Source organism: Hyla sarda, chromosome 1 (assembly GCF_029499605.1).
Source record: "Hyla sarda isolate aHylSar1 chromosome 1, aHylSar1.hap1, whole genome shotgun sequence".
Lineage (NCBI taxonomy): Eukaryota > Metazoa > Chordata > Amphibia > Anura > Hylidae > Hyla > Hyla sarda.
Genome location: NC_079189.1, coordinates 535,721,255 through 535,745,926, shown reverse-complemented (window position 1 = coordinate 535,745,926; position 24,672 = coordinate 535,721,255). Strand labels below are relative to the sequence as shown.

Below are 24,672 nucleotides of genomic sequence, written 5' to 3'. Positions count from 1 at the left end.
ATTACAAAGCCTGGACACGCCCCCTGACGAAGCCCCTACGCGAAACGTGCGTTGGGGTGTCGGTGCTTGGTGTTCCTGGCTTGTGGGTTTATGACAGGTAGTTTTCTTAGGTTTTCCTCTCTTCCAATTTTGGTTTCTATTTTGTTTATACTACTGAATTGCTGTCTCCTATCTTATACTTATGTATGCTAGATGCTATACTTACATTGTACTACACTAGGAATCTGCAGTCTTTTCAGTTTTATATTGTACATGTTCCTTATTGAATACCTACATTACCCATACCAGATTCACTGGCACTATTTGTCTCCTGCCCATGGTCATCTTCTGCCTTTTTAATCATTTTAATTGTTTGTCTTATTCTGCCTAATAAAGATTGTTATACCTTTATGAAATATTGTCAGTATCGTGGGTCTCTTTGTTTTTTGGTTATAAATTGGTACCCCCGGGACCTACATACGGCGCTTAAATGTTTGCCGTGTATTTGTTTGGCTAACTAAATAACTACAACTCCCAACATGTCCTTCAGCTGTCTGAGTATGCTGGGAGTTGTAGTTTTGCAACAACTGGGGGCACACTGGTTGGGAAACACTGAGTTAAGTAACAAACTCAGTGTTTTGCAACCAGTGTGCCTCCAGTTGTTGCGTAACTAGAACCCTCAGCATGCATAGACAGCCAAAGGGCATGCTGGGAATGTTAGTAGTATGCCTCCAGCTGTTGCATAACTACAAGTCCCAGAATGCCCTTCAGCTGTCACTGCATGCTTAGAGATGTAGGTTTTGCAACAGCTGAAGGCACACTGGTTGCGAAACACAGAGTTTGTTACCTAACTCAGTGTTTTGCAATCAGTGTGCCTCCAGCTGTTGCAAATTACAACTCCCAACATGCACTCATAGACCATACATGCTGGGAGTTGTAGTTTTGCAACAGTTGAAGGCACACTGGTTGCAAAACACTGAGTTAAGTAACAAACTCTGTGTTTTGCAACTAGTGTGCCTCCAGCTGTTGCATAACTACAACCCCCAGCATGCACAGACAGCCAAAGGGCATGCTGGTAGTTGTAGTTTTGCAACAGCTGGAGGTTTGCACCCCCCCCCCCCCCCATGTGAATGTACAGGGTACATTCACACTGGTGGGGGTTTACAGCTAGTTTTTTGCTGCAAGTTTGAGATGCAGCAAATTCTCCGCTGCAGCTCAAACTCCCAGCGGGAAACTTGTAAAACCCCGCCCGTGTGAATGTACCCTAAAAACACTACACTACACTGCACTAACACAAAATAAAAAGTAAAACACTGCATACACATATGCCCCTAAACAGTCTCACCCCCCCCCCCCCCCAAATAAAAAAAAAGCTCATACAACACTAGGGAGCCTCCAGCTGTTGCAATACAACTCCCAGTATTGCCAGGCAGCCATTGACTTTCCAGGCATGCTGGGAGTCTTGCAACAGCTGGAGGCACCCTGTTTAGGAAACACTGCAGTAGGGTAATTTTGTTATCGGAGGGAAGTGTAATTCTTGTATCCGGGTCCGTCCCTATGCAAATTTAGGCCTCAAATGTGCATGGCGCTCTCTCACTTCAGAGCCCTGTCGTATTTCAAGGCAGTTTAGAGCCACATATGGGATATTTCTGTACTCGGGAGAAATTACCTAACAAATTTTGGGTGCCTTTTTCTCCTTTTACCCCTTATGAAAAGGTAAAGTTAGGGTCTACTCCAGCGTGTTATTGTAACATTTTTTTATTTTTTACACTAACATGCTGGTGTTGCCCCATACTTTTCATTTTCATAAGAGGTAAAAGGAAAATAAGACCCCCAAAATTTGTGTGCGGAAATACCCCATATGTGGACGTAAAATGCTCTGCGGGCACACAAGGCTCAGGAGTGAGAGCGCCATGTACATTTGAGGTGATTTGCACAGGGGTGGCTAATCGTTACAGCGGTTCTGACCCCAAAAAAATGAAAAAAAAAAACACACAATTTTGGAAACTTTACCCCTTATGGAACATAACAAGGGGTATAGTGAGCCTGAACACCCCACATGTGTTTTAAGAATTTTCGTTGAAGTTGGAAGACAAAATGAAAATTTTTTATTTTTTCACTAAAATGCTGGTGTTATCCCAAATTTTTCATTTTCACAAGGGGTGATAGGAGAAAAAGACCCCCAAAATTTGTAACCCCATTTCTCCTGAGTATATAAATACCCCATATGTGGATGTAAAGTGCTCTGCGGGTGAACTACAATGCTCAGAAGAGAAGGAACGCCATTGGGCTTTTGGAGAGAGAATGTGTCTGGAATTGAAGGCCATGTGCGTTTACAAAGCCCCCATGCTGCCAGAACAGTGGACCCCCCCCCCCACATGTGACCCCATTTTGTAATGTAATAAGGGGTTCAGTGAGAGTTTACACCCCACAGGTGTCTGACAGAGTTTTAGAACAGTCGTCCATAAAAATGAAAAATTAAATTTTTCATTTGCATAGCCCACTATCCCAAAGATCTGTCAAACATTAGTGGGGTGTAAATGCTCACTGCACCCCTTATTACATTCCGTGAGGGTTGTAGTTTCTAAAATGGGTTCACATGTGCAGGGGGTCCACTGTTCTGGCACCATGGGGGCTTTGTAAATGCACATGGCTCCCAACTTCTATTCCAAACAAATTCTCTCTCCAAAAGCCCAATGGCGCTCTTTCTCTTCCGAGCATTGTAGTTCGCCCGCAGAGCACTTTACATCCACTTATGGGGTATTTCCATACTCTGAAGAAATGGGGTTAAAACTTTGGGATGCTTTTCTCCTATTACCCCTTGTGAAAATGAAAAATTTGGGGTAACACCAGCATTTTTGTGAAAAAAATCAAATTCCAACTTTAGCAGAAATTTGCTTTTCAAAAGCCAAATGTGGCTTCTTCTCTTCTGGGCATTGTAGTGCGCTCACAAAGCACTTTAAGTCCACACATGGGGTATTTCCATAATCAGAAGAAATTGGGTTACAACTTTTGCGGGGCATTTTCTCCTATTACCTCTTGTAAAAATGGTTAATTTGGTGAAAAAAATGCATTTTAGTGAAAAAATATGTTTTCCATTTACACATCCGAATTTACCGAAAAGTCATCAAACACCTGTGAGGTGTTAAGGCTCACTGTACCCCTTTTTACGTGCCATGAGGGCTGTAGTTTCCAAAATAGTATGCCATGTGGGGGGGGGGGGGTTGCTGTTATGGCACCATAGGGGCCTAAATGCTCCATGTCCCCCAAAAACCATTTCAGCAAAATTCACTTTCCAAAATCCTATTGTCGCTCCTTCGCTTCTGAGCCCTCTAGTGCACCCACAGAGCACTTTACGTTCACATATGAGGTATTTCCTTTCTCGAGAGAAATTGGGTTACACATTTTGTGGGGCTTTTTCTCCTTTTAGGCCTTGTAAAAATTCTAAAATGGGGTCTATAAGAACATGTTATTGTAAAAAAATTGAGATTTTCTCCTTCATTTTGCTGCTATTCCTGTGAAACAACTAAAAGGTTAACAAACTTTTTGAATGTCATTTTAAATACTTTGAGGGGTGCCGTCTTTATAATGGGGTCCATTATGGGGTATTTCTAATATGAAGGCCCCTCAATTCCACTTCAAAATTTAACTGGTCCCTGAAAAATTCAGATTTTGAAAATCTTTAGAAAAATTGGAAAATTGCTGCTGAACTTTGAAGCCCTCTGATGTCTTCCAAAAGTAAAAACTTGTCAACTTTATGATGCCAACATAAAGTAGAAATATTGTATATGTGAATCAATATATAATTTACTTGGTATGTCTTTTCTCCTTACAAGCAGAGAGCTTCAAAGTAAAAACATGCAAATTTTTCAAATTTTTCATGAAATGTTGGAATTTTTCACCAAGAAATTATGCAAGTACCAACGAAAATATACCATTATGTTAAAGTAGAATATGTCACGAAAAACAATCTTGGAATCAAATTAATAGGTAAAAGCATCCCAGAGTTATTAATGCTTAAAGTGACAGTGGTCAAATGTGCAAAAAATGCTCTGGTCCTTAAGGTGAAAATTATGCAAGTACCAACGAAAATATACCATTATGTTAAAGTAGAATATGTCACGAAAAACAATCTTGGAATCAAATTAATAGGTAAAAGCATCCCAGAGTTATTAATGCTTAAAGTGACAGTGGTCAAATGTGCAAAAAATGCTCTGGTCCTTAAGGTGAAAATGGGCTTGGTCCTTAACCCCTTAAGGACCAAGGACGTACTTGTACGTCCTTGGTCCTGCTCTCCTGATATAACGCGGGGTTACACAGTAACCCCGCATCATATCACGGCGGGCCCGGCGTCATAGTGAAGCCGGGACCCGCCTCTAATAGCGCGCAGCGCCGATCGCGGCGCCGCGCGCTATTAACCCTTTAGCCGCGCGCTCAGAGCTGAGCCGCATGGCTAAAAGCGAAAGTAAAAGTTGCCGGCTAGCTCAGTCGGGCTGTTCGGGATAGCCGCGGCTAATCGCGGAATCCCGAACAGCTTACAGGACAGCTGGAGGATCCCTACCTGCCTCATCGCTGTCCGATCGCCGAATGACTGCTCAGTGCCTGAGATCCAGGCATGAGCAGTCATGCGGCAGAATCGTTGATCACTGGTTTTCTATGAGAAACCAGTGATCAATGATGAAGATCAGTGTGTGCAGTGTTATAGGTCCCTATGGGACCTATAACACTGCAAAAGAAAGTGAAAAAAAAAAGTGAATAAAGATCATTTAACCCCTTCCCTATTAAAAGTTTGAATCACCCCCCTTTTCCAATAAAAAAAAACTGTGTGAATAAAGATAAAAATAAACATATATGGTATCACCGCGTGCGGAAATGTCCGAATTATAAAAATATATCATTAATTAAAACGCTCGGTCAATGGCGTGCGCGCAAAAAAATTCCAAAGTCCAAAATAGTGCATTTTTGGTCATTTTTTATATCATTTAAAAATGAATAAGTCTTATCAATGCAAAAATGGTACCGTTAAAAACTTCAGATCACGGCGCAAAAAATTAGCCCTCATGTCGCCCCATACACGGAAAAATAAAAAAGTTATAGGGGTCAGAAGATGACAATTTTAAACATATAAATTTTCCTGCATGTAGTTATGATTTTTTCCAGAAGTCCGACAAAATCAAACCTATATAAGTAGGGTATCATTTTAATTGTATGGACCTACAGAATAAAGATAAGGTGTAATTATTACCGAAAAATATACTACGTAGAAACGGAAGCCCCCAAAAGTTACAAAACTGCGTTTTTTTTTTCAATTTTGTCGCACAATGATTTTTTTTCCGTTTCACCGTAGATTTTTGGGCAAAATGACTGATGTCATTACAAAATAGAATTGGTGGCGCAAAAAATAAGCCGTCATATGGATTTTTAGGTGCAAAATTGAAAGAGTTATGATTTTTTAAAGGCAAGGAACAAAAAACGAAAATGAAAAAACGGAAAAAAAAACGGTCCTTAAGGGGTTAAAGGGTTACGCCGACCCTAAGACATCTTATCCCCTATCCAAAGGATAGGGGATAAGATGTCTAACCGCGGGGGTCACGCCGCTGGGGACCCCCACAAAAGGTGGGTGCCGAATGCAAGATTGCGGGGGTCCCCAGCAGCGGGACCCCTGCAGTCAGACATCTTATTCCCTATCCTTTGGTTTTAGGGCCGGAGTACCCCTTTAAGGGGTTAAGGACCTGGCCAATTTTTGTTTTTGCACTTTTGTTTTTCCCTCCTCCCCTTCTAAAAATCTTACCGCTTTATATTTTTCACCTACAGACCCATATAAAGGCTTGTTTTTTGCGTCACCAATTGTACTTTGTAATGATATCTCTTATTTTATAACATAATCTGCGGCAAAACAAAAAATATATATATTTGTGGGGTGAAATTTAAAAAAAAGTTGTAAGTTTGGGTAGCTTCGGTTTCTACTCAGTGCCCTTTTCAGTAAAAATGACACCTTATCTTTATTCTGTAGGTCCATACGATTACAAGGATACTCAATTTATGTAGGTTTTATTTTATTATACTACTAAAAAAAAAAAAAAAATGACTACATGCACCAAAATCAGTATGTTTAAAATTGTCACCATAACTTTTTTATTTTTCCCCATACGAGGCTATATGAGGGCACATTTTTTTCATCATGGTTTGTAGTTTTTATCTATATAATTTTTGTTTTGATGAGACTTTTTGATCGCTTTTTATTAATTTTCTTATGGCATATGAAGTGACCAAAAATGCACAATTTTGGACTTTGGTATTTTTTTACATGTACGCCATAGATCATGCTGTTCAGCTAACCTTATGTTTTATTAGTTTCGACATTTACGCACGTGGCGATACCACATATGTTTATTTCTGATTACATTATTTTATTTAAAAAACTGAAAACTTTTCTTAGGGGTGGGGCTTATTCATATATATATTAACTTTATTTTTTTTTAGTCCCCATAGGGGACTGAGCTTTGGTTCAGCATTGATCAGTGTTATCAGTGCTTTGCTGCTCCAGCCTGCCATGGCTGGCTTGGGACATCAGAGCACTGATCAGATGGCGAGGAGGCAGGTAAGGACCCTCCCGCTGTTCTCTCAGATGATCAGGACATTGTAAATTCACCTTGATTGTCCTGATCAGCTCCGCTGAGCTGCCAGGATAATTTTTTTAACTTTAATAGCAGTCAGGACCCCCTGCTTATAAAACATGCTCAGCTCGTGAGCATGCTTCAAACAGCGGTCACAGGACCAGGGGTACAGGTACGCCCTGCGTCCTTAACTGCAAGGACGTAAGCTGGATACAAATAAGAAAAAAACTACCTTGGCAGCAGGCGCTCAGGATCCCAAAGGAAGTGGTCACACTCAGGTCATAAAGTGGCAAAGTGCAGCAACTTTATTTGATGTACAACAATAGAACAATGATGCGTTTCGGGGTGAAACTACCCCTTCATCAGATTGACTGTAGTACATGTACGATGTACTACAGTCAATCTGATGAAGGGGTAGTTTCACCCCGAAAGGCGTCATTGTTCTATTGCTGTACATCAAATAAAGTTGCTGCACTTTGCCACTTTATGACCTGAGTGTGACCACTTCATTTGGGATCCTGAGCGCCTGCTGACAAGGTGTTTTTTTTCTTATTTGTATCCAGTTTATCTACAGGACACCATCCGGCTGCACCTGGGACCTTTGGGCTGCTCAGATCCACACCATCTTTAATACCCCCATACAGGGTGATATGCATATTTCCTATATGCTCAAGGTGAGTGGCTATTTATAGAGCCTGCAACCCCTTCCCGCAAGGGAAAATCCCCCCTCCCTCTATCTAGGGTAACGCACAAGGTGCCGCTTTCCGGTCTCTCTCCCCCCCCCCCCCCCCTTTCTACAAGGACGTAAGGGCGTACGCATATGCCCTGTGACCTTAACTGGTTAAGACGTCTTTTGGAACTGGGACAAACACGTTAGCAGCATATTCTGTAAGGTATCAGTTTTCAACTTATTTTTTAAGCCCCTGGAGGCCAAATCTACAAATTAAATTATTTTTCACTGTCTTCACTGTACTTGGTCTGTAGAATATTCAGGTAAAAACAAGGTTTCCCAGCACCGCTCTGTCTTAGCCAGCATTAGCTTTTTCAGCAATCTGTGCTATAGTTCTTCTGTGGAATCAGACCAGACAGGCTATCCTACACTCGCCATGCACAGGTGCTTATGTTATCAATATCATTGAGTGTACTCATATATACTGTTTAAAAAAATATCTGGTCTGCTTCCCCCGTCACAAAGCCCATCTTTCTGCCCGCCCCTCTGTGTGCTGATTGGTCCCCTTACACTGGACTTCCTATGATTGACAGGGAAACAGCTTTTTGAAATTATTGAGCACCTTTTGCTTGAGTATTGGTACTTAAATTTCTAGTATCGGTAACAATACTGGTACCAGTGCATCAGTAGTACTAACCATTACATGCCAGTTACTAGTTACATAGTAGTAAAACCTAGTTTTTGAGATTCTCTGATTCAGTGGTTATTACTTTTTGCTAATTGTTAAATACACTCAGATCCTCATGTTTGCTAAGATTTATGTATCAATTAGAAGAACTAACTTTTCCTGTGCTGCCTAAAAATACATTTCACCTATTGACAGGTCACATAGTCACAATACAATCCCTTTGTCTGTCAATCATTCTACTATCATGGCCAATCAGTGAACATTCAGGGTTGTGGTTTGACAGAGAAAAAAACATCCAGAAAAAGTGATACTGTGGAAGTAAACAACTGCTCAATAAAAGGGGTCATATGTTTTATGGCTGCAAATCCTGGCTAGGTTGGGTCATTGGACCTGTGTAATAAGCTCCTGTAAAGCCAGCCTTAGGGAAGAAGACAAAATAGTGTGCAAAAATTGGATCACTGAATAGTGGAAAAACATTGCCTAGTCAGATGGAACCAGATAGATGCTGATGGAAGGGGCAGGATTTGGTACAAGCAGCAGGAATCAATGAATCCCTCCTTTTAAGTGTCAATAGTTCAGGCTGGTGTATAATGTGGTAGACAAGGTTTTCTTGGCACACCCTGGGTCCTATGGATGGACATTTGGACAGTACAGCTTATCTAAGTATTTACATTCAAAAACATGTCATGTATTTGGCTTATTAATAATAAATATGCTAGTTATAGCATAAGAATTGCTATTTGCAAGATTCTTGAACGTTTCTGTGACTAAGAATTCAGGATTTTTTTTACTTTATTCTTGCATCATTTTCCATTGGATTGAGGAGAGACCTGAGCATGGAGGCTGCACCATTACATTGTGAAATGGCACTATAAACTGTCTTTCCTACACAACACCAACAGGTAAGCAGCAACTCACAAGGGATCTGTTGTGTTCTGCTTCCTTATCTTTAAACCTCTTTAATCCCTTTATAGCAGCTGTTTACCATTTGGCAAAAGGCCATTTTCAGCGGCTCAATGCACCATACCACAATGGTTCTGTATTCGTGAAGTGGTTTCAGGAACATAACAGGGAGTTTTTTCTCCTTGGACTTTTTTTTCGTGGAAATATTTTCTGGTTTGTCACATTGCCTTCATGGTGAGCGTCATGCTGCAGATGTGATGGTGGTCAGTGACATTTAAACCTCAATAGTAGTAGCCTGAAGTACCATATTGTAACTTGTCTGTGTCCACTGTGGGAGTGGCCTTAGATACAGTGGCTGTAGGTGTGACATCTGATACTGTACTGTGGGAGTGGCCTTAGATACAGTGGCTGTAGGTGTGACATCTGATACTGTACTGTGGGAGTGGCCTTAGATACAGTGGCTGTAGGTGTGACATCTGATACTGTACTGTGGGAGTGGTCTTAGATACAGTGGCCATAGGTGTGACATCTGATACTGTACTGTGGGATTGACCTTAGATACAGTGGCTGTAGGTGTGACATCTGATACTGTACTGTGGGAGTGGCCTTAGATACAGTGGCTGTAGGTGTGACATCTGATACTGTACTGTGGGAGTGGCCTTAGATACAGTGGCCATAGGTGTGACATCTGATACTGTACTGTGGAAGTGGCCTTAGATACAGTGGCTATAGGTGTGACATCTGATACTGTACTGTGGGAGTGGCCTTAGATACAGTGGCCATAGGTGTGACATCTGATACTGTACTGTGGGATTGACCTTAGATACAGTGGCTGTAGGTGTGACATCTGATACTGTACTGTAGGAGTGGCCTTAGATACAGTGGCCATAGGTGTGACATCTGATACTGTACTGTGGGAGTGGCCTTAGATACAGTGGCTGTAGGTGTGACATCTGATACTGTACTGTGGAAGTGGCCTTAGATACAGTGGCTATAGGTGTGACATCTGATACTGTACTGTGGGAGTGGCCTTAGATACAGTGGCTATAGGTGTGACATCTGATACTGTACTGTGGGAGTGGCCTTAGATACAGTGGCTGTAGGTGTGACATCTGATACTGTACTGTGGGAGTGGCCTTAGATACAGTGGCTGTAGATGTGACATCTGATACTGTACTGTGGGAGTGGCCTTAGATACAGTGGCCATAGGTGTGACATCTGATACTGTACTGTGGGAGTGGCCTTAGATACAGTGGCTATAGGTGTGACATCTGATACTGTACTGTGGGAGTGGCCTTAGATACAGTGGCTGTAGGTGAGACATCTGATACTGTACTGTGGAAGTGGCCTTAGATACAGTGGCTATAGGTGTGACATCTGATACTGTACTGTGAGAGTGGCCTTAGATACAGTGGCTGTAGGTGTGACATCTGATACTGTACTGTGGGAGTGGCCTTAGATACAGTGGCTGTAGGTGTGACATCTGATACTGTACTGTGGGAGTGGCCTTAGATACAGTGGCCATAGGTGTGACATCTGATACTGTACTGTGGGATTGACCTTAGATACAGTGGCTGTAGGTGTGACATCTGATACTGTACTGTGGGAGTGGCCTTAGATACAGTGACCATAGGTGTGACATCTGATACTGTACTGTGGAAGTGGCCTTAGATACAGTGGCTATAGGTGTGACATCTGATACTGTACTGTGGAAGTGGCCTTAGATACAGTGGCTATAGGTGTGACATCTGATACTGTACTGTGGGAGTGGCCTTAGATACAGTGGCTGTAGGTGTGACATCTGATACTGTACTGTGGGAGTGGCCTTAGATACAGTGGCTGTAGGTGTGACATCTGATACTGTACTGTGGAAGTGGCCTTAGATACAGTGGCTATAGGTGTGACATCTGATACTGTACTGTGGGAGTGGCCTTAGATACAGTGGCTGTAGGTGTGACATCTGATACTGTACTGTGGGAGTGGCCTTAGATACAGTGGCTATAGGTGTGACATCTGATACTGTACTGTGGAAGTGGCCTTAGATACAGTGGCTATAGGTGTGACATCTGATACTGTACTGTGGGAGTGGCCTTAGATACAGTGGCTGTAGGTGGGACATCTGATACTGTACTGTGGGAGTGGCCTTAGATACAGTGGCTCTGTAGGTGTGACATCTGATACTGTACTGAGGGAGTGGCCTTAGATACAGTGGCTGTAGGTGAGACATCTGATACTGTACTGTGGAAGTGGCTTTAGATACAGTGGCTATAGGTGTGACATCTGATACTGTACTGTGGGAGTGGCCTTAGATACAGTGGATATAGGTGTGACATCTGATACTGTACTGTGGGAGTGGCCTTAGATACAGTGGGTATAGGTGTGACATCTGATACTGTACTGTGGGAGTGGCCTTAGATACAGTGGCTGTAGGTGTGACATCTGATACTGTACTGTGGGAGTGGCCTTAGATACAGTGGCTCTGTAGGTGTGACATCTGATACTGTACTGTGGGAGTGGCCTTAGATACAGTGGATATAGGTGTGACATCTGATACTGTACTGTGGGAGTGGCCTTAGATACAGTGGGTATAGGTGTGACATCTGATACTGTACTGTGGGAGTGGCCTTAGATACAGTGGCTATAGGTGTGACATCTGATACTGTACTATGGGAGTGGCTTTAGATACAGTGGCTGTAGGTGAGACATCTGATACTGTGGGAGTGGCCTTAGATACAGTGGCTGTAGGTGTGACATCTGATACTGTACTGTGGGAGTGGCCTTAGATACAGTGGCTCTGTAGGTGTGACATCTGATACTGTACTGAGGGAGTGGCCTTAGATACAGTGGCTGTAGGTGTGACATCTGATACTGTACTGTGGGAGTGGCCTTAGATACAGTGGCTGTAGGTGAGACATCTGATACTGTACTGTGGAAGTGGCCTTAGATACAGTGGCTATAGGTGTGACATCTGATACTGTACTGTGGGAGTGGCCTTAGATACAGTGGGTATAGGTGTGACATCTGATACTGTACTGTGGGAGTGGCCTTAGATACAGTGGGTATAGGTGTGACATCTGATACTGTACTGTGGGAGTGGCCTTAGATACAGTGGCTATAGGTGTGACATCTGATACTGTACTGTGGGAGTGGCTTTAGATACAGTGGCTGTAGGTGAGACATCTGATACTGTACTGTGGAAGTGGCCTTAGATACAGTGGCTATAGGTGTGACATCTGATACTGTACTGTGGGAGTGGCCTTAGATACAGTGGCTATAGGTGTGACATCTGATACTGTACTGTGGGAGTGGCCTTAGATACAGTGGGTATAGGTGTGACATCTGATACTGTACTGTGGGAGTGGCCTTAGATACAGTGGGTATAGGTGTGACATCTGATACTGTACTGTGGGAGTGGCCTTAGATACAGTGGCTATAGGTGTGACATCTGATACTGTACTGTGGGAGTGGCTTTAGATACAGTGGCTGTAGGTGAGACATCTGATACTGTACTGTGGAAGTGGCCTTAGATACAGTGGCTATAGGTGTGACATCTGATACTGTACTGTGGGAGTGGCCTTAGATACAGTGGCTATAGGTGTGACATCTGATACTGTACTGTGGGAGTGGCCTTAGATACAGTGGCTGTAGGTGTGACATCTGATACTGTACTGTGGGAGTGGCCTTAGATACAGTGGCTCTGTAGGTGTGACATCTGATACTGTACTGAGGGAGTGGCCTTAGATACAGTGGCTGTAGGTGTGACATCTGATACTGTACTGTGGGAGTGGCCTTAGATACAGTGGCTGTAGGTGAGACATCTGATACTGTACTGTGGAAGTGGCCTTAGATACAGTGGCTATAGGTGTGACATCTGATACTGTACTGTGGGAGTGGCCTTAGATACAGTGGGTATAGGTGTGACATCTGATACTGTACTGTGGGAGTGGCCTTAGATACAGTGGGTATAGGTGTGACATCTGATACTGTACTGTGGGAGTGGCCTTAGATACAGTGGCTATAGGTGTGACATCTGATACTGTACTGTGGGAGTGGCTTTAGATACAGTGGCTGTAGGTGAGACATCTGATACTGTGGGAGTGGCCTTAGATACAGTGGCTGTAGGTGTGACATCTGATACTGTACTGTGGGAGTGGCCTTAGATACAGTGGCTCTGTAGGTGTGACATCTGATACTGTACTGAGGGAGTGGCCTTAGATACAGTGGCTGTAGGTGTGACATCTGATACTGTACTGTGGGAGTGGCCTTAGATACAGTGGCTGTAGGTGAGACATCTGATACTGTACTGTGGAAGTGGCCTTAGATACAGTGGCTATAGGTGTGACATCTGATACTGTACTGTGGGAGTGGCCTTAGATACAGTGGGTATAGGTGTGACATCTGATACTGTACTGTGGGAGTGGCCTTAGATACAGTGGGTATAGGTGTGACATCTGATACTGTACTGTGGGAGTGGCCTTAGATACAGTGGCTATAGGTGTGACATCTGATACTGTACTGTGGGAGTGGCTTTAGATACAGTGGCTGTAGGTGAGACATCTGATACTGTACTGTGGAAGTGGCCTTAGATACAGTGGCTATAGGTGTGACATCTGATACTGTACTGTGGGAGTGGCCTTAGATACAGTGGCTATAGGTGTGACATCTGATACTGTACTGTGGGAGTGGCCTTAGATACAGTGGCTGTAGGTGTGACATCTGATACTGTACTGTGGGAGTGGCCTTAGATACAGTGGCTCTGTAGGTGTGACATCTGATACTGTACTGAGGGAGTGGCCTTAGATACAGTGGCTGTAGGTGTGACATCTGATACTGTACTGTGGGAGTGGCCTTAGATACAGTGGCTGTAGGTGAGACATCTGATACTGTACTGTGGAAGTGGCCTTAGATACAGTGGCTATAGGTGTGACATCTGATACTGTACTGTGGGAGTGGCCTTAGATACAGTGGGTATAGGTGTGACATCTGATACTGTACTGTGGGAGTGGCCTTAGATACAGTGGCTATAGGTGTGACATCTGATTCTGTACTGTGGGAGTGGCTTTAGATACAGTGGCTGTAGGTGAGACATCTGATACTGTACTGTGGAAGTGGCCTTAGATACAGTGGCTGTAGGTGTGACATCTGATACTGTACTGAGGGAGTGGCCTTAGATACAGTGGCTGTAGGTGTGACATCTGATACTGTACTGTGGGAGTGGCCTTAGATACAGTGGCTGTAGGTGTGACATCTGATACTGTACTGTGGGAGTGGCCTTAGATACAGTGGGTATAGGTGTGACATCTGATACTGTACTGTGGGAGTGGCCTTAGATACAGTGGGTATAGGTGTGACATCTGATACTGTACTGTGGGAGTGGCCTTAGATACAGTGGCTATAGGTGTGACATCTGATACTGTACTGTGGGAGTGGCCTTAGATACAGTGGCTGTAGGTGTGACATCTGATACTGTACTGTGGGAGTGGCCTTAGATACAGTGGCTCTGTAGGTGTGACATCTGATACTGTACTGAGGGAGTGGCCTTAGATACAGTGGCTGTAGGTGTGACATCTGATACTGTACTGTGGGAGTGGCCTTAGATACAGTGGCTGTAGGTGAGACATCTGATACTGTACTGTGGAAGTGGCCTTAGATACAGTGGCTATAGGTGTGACATCTGATACTGTACTGTGGGAGTGGCCTTAGATACAGTGGGTATAGGTGTGACATCTGATACTGTACTGTGGGAGTGGCCTTAGATACAGTGGCTATAGGTGTGACATCTGATACTGTACTGTGGGAGTGGCTTTAGATACAGTGGCTGTAGGTGAGACATCTGATACTGTACTGTGGAAGTGGCCTTAGATACAGTGGCTGTAGGTGTGACATCTGATACTGTACTGTGGGAGTGGCCTTAGATACAGTGGGTATAGGTGTGACATCTGATACTGTACTGTGGGAGTGGCCTTAGATACAGTGGGTATAGGTGTGACATCTGATACTGTACTGTGGGAGTGGCCTTAGATACAGTGGGTATAGGTGTGACATCTGATACTGTACTGTGGGAGTGGCCTTAGATACAGTGGGCATAGGTGTGACATCTGATACTGTACTGTGGGAGTGGCCTTAGATACAGTGGCTATAGGTGTGACACATGATACTGTACTAGTGGCCTTAGATACAGTGGCTCTGTAGGTGTGACATCTAATACTGTACTGAGGGAGTAACTATTGAAAACCTCCCTTTGTTGTCTGCATAAATAAACTGTTCACATACTAGCAAAAGAGGGGTGCTGCTGTGTGTGCCCAACATATACCAATGCAAACACCAAAAAAAGCACACCATATAGCGTACACCCGACTAGTTCAGCAAATCTTTATTAGTTACAAAAAACATAGCCAAAGATACCAATCAAATAGATCCCATAAAAACATTTAAATGGCACAAAACATGCCCACCCACAACAGGGGGAGCCCAACGGACCCCACCCAGGACACCCGTTTAAATAAGTGTACAATCCTGCCTTTCTACTTAGGTAACAAAAAAATACTATATTAAAGTTACAAGTAATAGTAAACTAACCACAGCCCTACTGTCAATGTACAATACGTAGATATACAACCTGACCAGATAGAGGATAAAAACAATCCTGGACACAGGGCTGGGAAAATGCAAGAAAAAGGCAGTAATAATGGGTTTCACCAACGATTTCTCCTGAACCCCACGCGTATCGTCACCTTGAGGAAGTCGCCTCAAGGTGACGATATGTCACCTCAGGAGGACACCCTTTGGTGAAACCCATTATTACTGCCTTTTTCTGCATTTTCCCAGCCCTGTGTCCAGTTGTTGAACTAGTCGGGTGTGCGCTATATGGTGTGCTTTTTTTTTTTTTATTTGCATAAATAAACTGGACACTGACCTCGACCAGGTATTCTTTCTATGCTGGAGGAGGAGTCAGTTGCAGGATCACTAACGGTCTGTGTTTTTCCAACTATTGAAAATACGCTATTCCGGGCAGGCACTACTGAAGCTGAATATTATTTCCTACAACACTTTACATTCCCCAGATCTTAGAGTGATAGAACGGACTGTTCAGAGCATGTCATTACCCTAATATAATGTACGGCAACTATGAGGAGCTATCCTGTCTGCATGAGCCAATGTTACTGCAGAACAACTTTAGCGACTACAGAAATCTATGCCACAAAAGTATGCTCCAATTCTGAAGGCCATGAGGTCCAACATGCTATTAGAAAGGTGTCTATAAAAAAAAGTGGCCATTCGGTGTTTGTCACCATTTCTTAACAGGTGGGAGTAAGATTGATGGCATCTGCCTGACCATCTGAATGAAATAGTCCCTTTGAACAGACACAGTGCTGCGGTTTTTCAAGCACAAGGTTCAGTACTGAAATTAAGCCTGAATCACATGCTCTTCAAAGAAAACTGGGTCTTGTGATTTTTTTTATGGTTTACCAGTCCCTAATTTCCCATTCTACATGCATCACGAGACCAATTTTGTCTAGTATCAATTCTGTAGGAGAGAAGACGCAGCAGATTGCTTCACTGTCCTTCGCAACCTGGTTATCTTAGAGATTCCAAGGAAGTTTTTCAATGTTTAGGGGACATCCCCTGGGGGAAAATGGCACTTGGGTCTCTTTATACATCCATACCCCACCACAAAGCATTGGATCACTGTGCAAATTTAGTTCAAATAGTGAAAATACACAACAGAACATAATAAATGTAGAACATCATCTCATGTCCCACAGTAACTTTTTTCCTTTAGTGGCACTTTTTATTTGCAAAAACAAGCAGATTTTATAGGAGCCAAATATTCTCCAACTTTGGCTAATTTAGGGCTCATTCACACAATGTTTTGGGGATATGGCAGCCAGATCTGGTGGGAGAATATAAAAAACAGTCTGCTGCAGTATCCCTGCTGCACCCCATTTGAATGAGCCAGACGGAGTCAGATAGTGACTTTGGTCGGCTCATATTTGGACCTTATCTGGACTGAAAAACTGTTGTCTGATACAGTTTTTAGTCATACGGTTTAAAAATGAGCCGACCAGACTCACTATCTGACTCTGTCTAGCTTATTCAAATGAATGGAATGAGGTGCAGGTCTGGTGCAAATACAGCAGCAGTTTTTTTAATTCTCCTGCCAGATCTGGCTGTTATATCCCTAAAAAGTGGTAAAAATGCACCCTTAGTTATGGCTCTCTGGGAAGACATGTACATCTTCAATGTGTAGAACCCGTTTATAGGAGATATTCTCTAGTCTGGCAGATATATAAACCATCTGATCATGATGGATAAAGAGGTGGTGTAGCTTACTAAAGCATAAGAACGTTCCCAAAGTTAACTGGTGTAATCTAAACCCTAAATAGACCTAAAATGGAATAAAAATGTAGTAAACCAGTCTTCCTTTGAAAACTAGTTTACTACATTTGTTATCTGATCATGATGTTCCTTCTATGCTAATATACAGATGTGTCAGCACTTCCGTAAATGATGGTGGTGGATCAAGACCAGAACATAGTGTAGAAACAAACCCGGCTCTCGCCAGATATGCTGAAGTGTCAGAAGAAGTTTATTCCATATAGTAAAAAGAATAACAGGATACATTCTGCCGCTGAAACGCGTTCTGTTACTATTTTCATTGTATGGAATAAACTTCTGCTGATACTTCAGCATATCAAGTGAGTGCTGGGATTTCTTCTACACTATGCTTCTTCTTTGCATCATTTTTGCGTATGTATTTAATTGTGCTATCATACATATCTGTGATTATAGATATATTTATCAATACTGTATATTTATCAATATATGTACACTACTTCTGTGCTTAATGTAATTTGTGCTACATTTTCTTTTACATAGGTTTGTCTGTGCACGTTTCTTTGAAGGGTGAAGCTTTTGACATAATGTCAGTTTCCCAGATCTGTGCTGGAAAAAGAAAAGGCACTCTTGCTGAGGTTTTGTGCAGGATTCTGTGGCATATATATATATATATATATATATATATATATATATATATTCTGCTAAAGTATCCAGTACATTTCCTCCCTTCAGGCTCCACTTCTGCCAAAAAAAGGCATCAAAATGCTAAGTGCCTAGGATGTTCCATAAATATTTAGAGACCAACACACTATTCTGAATTCAGTGAATATACACTGGTAAAGCAACCAATATCACTTGCAGGACATCTTGTGGTTTTATTTGAGAACTGCATACAAGAAATACGTCTAAAAAAAAAAAAAAAGACATAGTAGCACAGATATCTTTTCAAAACTATAGACTTCTGATTCAGAAAAAAATCCACACATCACAATACATGGTGCCCGCTGAAACCAATAGCAATTGATGATGAGTGTTGTTTTGGTATTCCAAAGGGACAAAATCTCCAAATAGCAGCAAAGTACCTCAAAGGCCACATCCCCTTTAATACGGAAATCAGTCTGGATCCAAGCACAGAGACTCTGAGGTTGATTTTACATGTTGCAGTTTTACTGTGTTTTTGCTATTTTTCTGAAATTCCTTATACAAATACACAGATTATACAAATTGCGGTAGACACATTTTACCACACTTTGCATAATTGCCGTAAAATATCACCATATTTCCAGAAATGTAAGAATAATCATTAAAATTCTGTAAAAAATGATGGCACGGAAAAGACTCCCACAGCGTCTAAGCGCGTCCTGGGTTTTTGCCCTCTATGCCGCTTGTGGATGCAGAAGATGGTCTAAGATGCCAGGAGGTGCCAAGTGGCTTTCAAAGAGTTGCCCCAGTGTGGTTACCCAGGGAAGCCAGATGGAACCGATGCATTGCACTGAGTGGCCTTGCAGGTAACTGTAGCCGTGTCGTACACTGAAGAATCCAAATGGTACACAGGAATGAGACAGAGGTGTAGTCCAAATTCAGGCAGATGATCAGGGTAGACAGCACAGTTTCAGGTCAACAATACAGGTCCAAACTAATAGAACACCAAATAACGTGTCTAGGGTGTGCCTAACATATAACTTTTAATGATACAATTAAAATATACCAAACAAATTGTGTACCTGTGAACACAAATCACCATCGCCAATAAAATGGTAAGGGGTTATAATGTTGTGTGGTGGATGGCTCAGGTGGGATCTGCTTGGCCCTGCCAGCCCAACTATGCCTCCTCTACAACAATTACTCCCAACCAAAAAGACTACCAGTTTCTACCAGTACTTAGACTGGTGTCATCAGGGAGGTAACATCATTGGTCAAACAAAATATATATATATATATATATATATATATATATATATAAAAACATGGATAGTGGGTCACAACTTAATCCAGGTTCCGGGGTTGCTGCTTTGAAAAAAAGTCTGACCCAAAGTATACATACAAACATAGAGGGTTCATATAGTTCGCCTGTAAAATAAAATGCAGTTCTGTCCCTATAAATCAAGTGTTGCCCAGGATTTCCGATTAGGATCCACCTATAGAAAAAACACAAGTACACACAGCCCAGTCAGTATTCACCTGCAAAGGAAACGTAGGGGAGCTACAAGAGTTCCCTATGCCTACTCACTATTTCCTCGGTTTAGATGGGGTCATGTACAATTGCTGTGGCGCAGGGAGCTGGAGATTCCCCGCTCTGCTCGCTCATTCCAGCAAGGTCTGACATCACTTCCTGTCAGTTGGCGGATATATGTGCGCAGACAGTGCACGTCTGAATGACGCGCTTGTAGGGGCGTGCCTACATGCCGGCATTCAATTCCGCTGCGCGCACATCTGGTATCGGCCACTGACAATTATAGAGTGATGCACTTTTCAAATCGCTCTGAGTTGGGCAGATTTACTGTATGCTCCATTAAAAAATCAGATGTATACTCATGAATGTCTAGTTCAGGTTAGATTGTATTAAATTAGAACTTCAATATAGACAGGGATTGTTCACATTGAGTTCTTATGAGGCTTCTGAGAGAGCGATAGATAAATAGACCCAGAGACCGAGGATTAATCAGATGTGACTGTGACAAACTTTCTTGCTCACATGTGACCGGAGAGTTTGAGTACGGTATTAGTGTTAGAGTGGAGTCAGGTTAGGGGAGAGAGGGACCTAAAGCTGACTCTATTTGTCCCTAGTTATCGTCCCTAGTACCTACCTAGGCGGGGTGGCCGCACTAAAAAGGGCAGTCCCGCTCTGGAACCTCCTAGTAGTAAACTACAAAGGTCGGAACTAAAAGTGGTGACCACTAACTCATAATGGGCCAACTAAGGCCCTCCCTTACTGCCTGTCCAGTCACCAAGGATAATACCCCCTCTCATACTCTCTCCCCTATTTTAGAGGAAGCAACCAAAGTTTAGTTGTTCATTCAGCCCCTTTGGGGAGACCGTGTCCAGACAGTGTATCCACCAGCACTCCCTATGGAGTAAAAGTCTGTCCACGTTGCCTCCCCTTTATGAGAGTGACATTTTATCCACTCCCACAAATTGAACTGCTGATAAATTCCCATCATGCTGTTGTTTAATGTGGACCGCTAGTAGGGTTTCTCTCCTATTTCTAATATCCCCCACATGCTCTAACACTCTTCTTCTCAACTCTCTGATTGTCTTTCCCACATATAACAGGGGGCAGGAGCAAAAAGCAATGTATATCACAGATTTAGATGTACAGTTTAAAGTGTCTGATTAAAAAAGGCAGATGTTGATGTGGTACACAGCTAGTTTTCAGAATGTAATTGCAGGCTCGACAGTGACCACATTTACATCATCCCTGTGGGGTCCCTCTCTGTTCCAGCCATGTTGATGCTCTCGTAGTCTCCGGTCGGAGATGGCTTTGTACCAGTGAGTCCCCTATGCTATGACCCCGTCTATATGTAATCTGAGGGGATGGGCCCACTGTGTCCTGCAAATCCTGATCCATTTGTAGGATGTCCCAATGGTGAGAAATTATATTACGTACAGCATGGGGCATCCTATCAAAAGTTCCAATGATCTGTGTCACTCCTGGATTAGTCCTACCACTAATAGTTTTAGGTATAAGCAGATCCCTTCTTGATGTCCTCTGGGCATTTTGGTAAGCTTGTGATAGGGTAAACTCCGGGTAACCTCTGTCTCTGAATCTTGACCTCATCACATCAGCCTCCCTTTTGAAGTCCTCAGGCAACGAACAGTTTCTCCTGAGGCGGAGATACTGCCCCTTGGGAAATCCTACAAATGGATCCGGATTTGCAGGACACAGTGGGCCCATCCCCTCAGATTACATATAGACGGGGTCGTAGCATAGGGACTCACTGGTACAAAGCCATCTCCGACCGGAGACTACGAGAGCATCAACATGGCTGGAAAAGAGAGGGACCCCACAGGGATGCTATAAAAGTGGTCACTGTCGAGCCTGAGCCACTGTCGAATTGAGAAGAAGAGTGTTAGAGCATGTGGGGGATATTAGAAATAGGAGAGAAACCCCATTAGCGGTCCACATTAATCAACAGCATGATGGGAATTTATCAGCAGTTCAATTAGTGGGAGTGGATAAAATTTCACTCTCACAAAGGGGAGGCAATTTCACTCTCCCAAAGGGGCTGAATGAACAACTAAACTTTGGTTGCTTCCTCTAAAATAGGGGAGAGAGTATGAGAGGGGGTATTATCCTTGGTGACTGGACAGGCAGTAAGGGAGGGCCTTAGTTGGCCCATTAGGAGTTAGTGGTCACCACTTTTAGTTCCGACCTTTGTAGTTTACTACTAGGAGGTTCCAGAGCGGGACCACCCTTTTTAGGGCGGCCACCCCGCCTAGGTACTAGGGACGATAACTAGGGACAAATAGGGTCAGCTTTAGGTCCCCTAGGGCCCTGTAACACTCTCCCTGCCACTGTCCTAAGAGTAGTTCAAAGCCCCTCCACCTTTAAGATGCCCCCCTTCCCTCTCTCCCCTAACCTGACTCCACTCTAACACTAATACCGTACTCAAACTCTCCGGTCACATGTGAAAAACTCCAGCACTTCCAGAGTGGATAAAAAAATATAGAATTTATTCAATCTCCGTGGAGGTAAAAAACATGCATAGAAGGCAGGAAAATACGATAAAAACCGTCGCGTTTCGTTAGCCTTTGTCAAGGTATGAACTCTTTAGCCTTAAGACACAAATAAATAGTAAATCTTACAAAGATCTGCCCCCTTCATTAGGTAGACACCTGTGGAGCTGCAAGTGAAACAATTTAACCCCAAAGTTTCCAGTAAGAAAAAAACGGTCATATCTAGCTTGTTATATAGTATACATTTCTTAAAATCGACACAACATTGTATGTAAAATCAATTTGTGCTGCAAATGTATAACATGTATCCAACACCAAAAAATATAATATATATATATATATATATATATATATATATATATATATATATATATACACTTATTTTTACTAGATAGTATTCATGTAATTTGTAAGGGAAAAATCACGTACAATCAGCTTCTTATGAATAAAAGCATAGTGAGAAGCGGTGAAAGATCGTATTATGCTTGAAAAAAAAAATATCCATTTGCTTATTATGTGAGTACGTTCATGAATATGTGAGCACATATTCATGAACGTACTCACATAATAAGCAAATGGATTGGGCATATCTGACAAGTATATCAGGTGCGACATGATCACACTGTACGGTTTTTTCATACAAGTATAATACGATCGTTCACCGCTTCTCACCATGCAGACTCATTTGGTGCAGACTTGTATCATTCTCATTATCAAGTTATTTCACATTTAGACATGTTCACACTGTGCGGTTTTCTTCCCGCCCCCCCCCCCACCCCCTTTTTTTATTTAATTTTTTTACACAAGCATAATACGATCTTTCACCGCTTCTCACTATGCTTTTATTCATAAGCGGATTGTACGTGATTTTTCCCTTACAAATTACATGAATACTATCTAGTAAAAATAAGTGTATATATACATTATATATTTTTTGGTGTTGGATACATGTTATACATTTGCGGCACAAATTGATTTGATATACAATGTCATGTGTCGATTTTAAGAAATGTATACTATATAACAAGCTAGATATAATGACTGTTTTTTTCTTACTGGAAACTTTGGGGTTAAATTGTTTCACTTGCAGCTCCACAGGTGTCTACCTAATGAAGGGGGCAGATCTTTGTATGATTTACTATTTATTCGTGTCTTAAGGCTAAAGAGTTCATACCTTGACAAAGGCTAACGAAACGCGTCGGTTTTTATCGTATTTTCCTGCCTTCTGTGCATGTTTTTTACCTCCACAGAGATAGAATAAATTCTATACTTTTTTATTCACTCTGGTAGTGCTGGAGTTTTTCACTATGGATTTTTTTAAGTGATCTCTTCCTGATGGTGATTTGTGTTCACAGGTGCACAATTTGTCTGGTATATTTTCATTGTATCATTAACCCCCTAAGGACCAGGCCATTTTACACCTTAGGACCAGGCCATTTTTTGCACATCTGACCACTGTCACTTTAAACATTAATAACTCTGGAATGCTTTTACCTTTCATTCTGATTTCGGGACTGTTTTTTCGTGACATATTCTACTTTAACATAGTGGTAAATTTTTGTGGTAACTTGTATCCTTTCTTGGTGAAAAATCCCAAAATGTAATGAAACATTTGAAAATTTTGCATTTTTCTAACTTTGAAGCTCTCTGCTTGTAAGGAAAATGGATATTCAAAATAATATTTTTTTATTCACATATACAATATGTCCACTTCATGTTTGCATCATAAAATTTACATGTTTTTATTTTTGGAAGACACCAGAGGGCTTCGAAGTTCAGCAGCAATTTTCCAATTTTTCACAAAATTTCCAAAATCACAATTTTTCAGGGACCAGTTCAGGTTTGAAGTGGATTTGAAGGGTCTTCATTTTAGAAATACCCCACAAATGACCCCTATATAAAAACTGCCCCCCCCCCAAAGTATTCAAAATGACAGTCAGCGTTTTAACCCTTTAGGTGTTTCACAGGAATAGCAGCAAAGTGAAGGAGAAAATTCACAATCTTCATTTTTTACACTTGCATGTTCTTGTAGACCCAATTTTTGAATTTTTTCACGTTGTAAAAGGAGAAAATGTATACTTATATTTGTAGCCCAATTTCTCTCGAGTAAGCACATACCTCATATGTCTATGTTAAGTGTTCGGCGGGCGCAGTAGAGGGCTCAGAAGCAAAGGAGCGACAAGGGGATTTTGGAGAGTACGTTTTTCTGAAATGGTTTTTGGGGGGGCATGTCACATTTAGGAAGCCCCTATGGTGCCAGGACAGCAAAAAATATCCACATGGCATACCATTTTGGAAACTAGACCCCTTGAGGAACGTAACAAGGAATAAAGTGAGCCTTAATACCCCACAGGGGTTTCACGACTTTTGCATATGTAAAAAAAAAAATTCACTAAAATGTGTGTTTTCCCCCCAAATATCAAATTTTTGCAAGGGTTAATAGCAGAAAATACCCCCCAAAATTTGTAACCCCATCTCTTCTGAGTATGGAGGTACCCCATAAGTTGACCTGAAGTGCACTATGGGCGAACTACAATGCTCAGAAGAGAAGGAGTCATATTTGGCTTTTTGAGAGCAAATTTTGCTCGTGGGCATGTCGCATTTAGGAAGCCCCTATGGTGCCAGGACAGCAAAAAAAACAAACCACATGGCATACCATTTTGGAAACTAGACCCCTTGAGGAACGTAACAAGGGGTACAGTGAGCATTTACCCCCCACTGGTGTCTGTCAGATCTTTGGAACAGTGGGCTGTACAAAATTTTTAATTTGCACAGCCCACTGTTCCAAAGATCTGTCA

General features: G+C 42.3%; 1 long non-coding RNA gene across 1 annotated transcript in view; it reads right to left on the bottom strand.

The window, feature by feature from the left end:
• The window catches only part of LOC130291664 (uncharacterized), a 53,728-nt gene that overhangs the window by 6,355 nt on the left and 22,701 nt on the right, over positions 1-24,672 (bottom strand). The window lies entirely within an intron of this gene.